Here is a 2500-nt window from a genome sequence, read left to right as displayed (position 1 = left end):
TATATATATATATACGTATTAACATCATCAGCAAAACTGTAATAGTTAACTCCATCAATACTAGGTTGGTTTGCTGTGAGCGATCACACGGAAATCTCCCGCCATCATCAATCAGCGCTGGCCAGCGTAGTGATGAAAACTGGCCAAACCCCAGACATGAATATTGACATATCTGAGGCCTTTGTCCTGCAGTGGACTAAAAACGGCTGCATTTGTCAAAGTATATATATATATATATATATATATATATATATATATATATATATATATATATATATATATATATTACGTTGAAAAATTTACCATTATCAAAGCCCTGGGAATTTTGGGCAAAGGAGGTAATATTCTTTGCATGGAATTGAGGACGATCAATCTTTTCCTTTTTTCCCCCGAGAGTTTTAAAGCAGAAATAAATCTTGAGTTTGCCGTGTTTTTACAAGCGAAGAAAATTTGCTCATAATGTAGCAATCTGCATAATTTAAGAAAAATACACGGCTCTGAAGATACTGTCGATTGGCTGGGGATAAAAACATAGTCTTTATAAAAGAGAAAAGAAGTATTTCTTCAATCGCCTGAAGACTTACACGTAGTTCCCTATTCACAAAAAGGTTTACAGGTTGTATACTAAACTCCCAAAGGTTTAAAGGTGTTATACTAAACACAAAAAGGTTTAAAGGTGATATACTTAACTCCCAAAGGTTTAAAGGTGGCATAATAAACTCCCCGAAGGTTTAAAGGTCGTATAATAAACTCCCAAAGGTTTAAAGGTCGTATAATAAACTCCCAAAGGTTTAAAGGTGGTATACTAGACACCCATAGGTTTACAGGTGGTATACTAAACACCCAAAGGTTTAAAGGTGGAACACTAAACATCATAAGGTTTACTGGTGGTACACTAAACAACCAAAGGTTTAAAGGCGGTATACTAAACACCAAAAGGTTTACCGGTGGTATACTAAACACCCAAAGGTTTAAAGGTGGTATACTTAACACCCAAAGGTTCATATGTGATATACTAAACACCAAAAGGTTTACATGTGGTATACTAAACACCCATAGATTTACAGGAGGTATACTAAACACTAAAAGGTTTAAAGGTGGTATACTAAACAACCAAATGTTTACTGGTGGTATACTAAACACCAAAAGGTTTACAGTTGGTATACTAATCACCCAAAGGTTTACAGGTGGTATACTTAACACAAAAAGGTTTACAAGTGGTACATTAAACACCCAAAGGTTTACGGGTGGTATATACTACATATAGAGAAAACATTTCAATATTTACGAGTTAATACTAAAAATCTCGTTTAAAAAGTAAAAAAAAAAAAAAAAAAAAAAAAAAAAAAAAACGTGGGAAATCTCTGGAAAAAAAAACGAAGCTTAAGGAAAACATAAAATAAAAAGTGGAAAAAAAAAAACAACAATAATTTCTTATGAAAGAAAAACGAAACGCAGAGAAAAACATACTAAAAGTATAAAAAACCCGGAAAACGTTTTGAAATACAACGTTACACATACTCAACACCTGGAATACCTTAAAATACGTTTCACCAAGGAAACATTTAAGGGCAAAACCAACACGCAAACATTCAGCGGGTATCTTTATTGCCAAACTTCGAAGACATCCTCGCTGATTGGAAATTCAAAACGACTTTGCAAAGTGATTACAAGTTTCACATTGTTGTATAGAACTTAGTCTCTCTCTCTCTCTCTCTCTCTCTCTCTCTCTCTCTCTCTCTCTCTCTCCAACGACAAACGCAGAAGGCTATTAAGTGGGTGTATTGGGGGGCTAAGCGGACACTTTAACTACCCTTCTGTTAACCCTAACGTGTACAGTTGGACACAGGAATTCTCAGTACACCTTGCTTTGAGGATGTACACCCAACCACACCCTTACTTCGAGAGGAATTCCTGCGTTTAGCCCCGCCCACCATCTCCGCTATCTCTCCTTACAAGATACACTTCTTCGGAGCAAGGTATGATTCCAATATCCTGAGTGGCAACGTCTCGGTCTGGTGTTTGCCAGACGGGGGTTCAAGTCCCGCCCAGACTCGTTAGTGCCATTAGTGTCTACAACCTTACCATCCTTGTGAGCTAAGGTTGGGGGAGCCTAGAGGTCTATCTGCTGAGTTATCAGCAGCCACTTTCTGGCCCTCCCTTGTCCTAGCTTGGGTTGAGAGTAGGCTTGGGCACTGATCATACAATATATGCTCAGTCTCTAGGGCATTTTCCTGATTGCTAGGGCAATGTCACTGTCCCTTGCCTCTGCCATTCATGAGCGACCTTTAAACCTTTAAAAACTAAAACTTGTTATTGTAAGCCTGTTTCTTTACGTATATTTCCAAATAATGATTCTCCAAGGTCTTATAGATCCACCATTTATTTCTTCTATCTTCCCTATAGATTCCTGGATTACAATAACATCAAAGCCATTTATTATCAGGGAGGAAGTGATTTTACATTCTAATTATTCCCCTCTTCACAAAAAAAAAAAAAA

The sequence above is a fragment of the Palaemon carinicauda genome, chromosome 30, assembly GCF_036898095.1.
Source record: "Palaemon carinicauda isolate YSFRI2023 chromosome 30, ASM3689809v2, whole genome shotgun sequence".
Taxonomy (NCBI): Eukaryota; Metazoa; Arthropoda; class Malacostraca; order Decapoda; family Palaemonidae; genus Palaemon; species Palaemon carinicauda.
The sequence above is the reverse complement of the archived record's forward strand: the minus strand, read 5'-3'. Positions refer to the sequence as shown.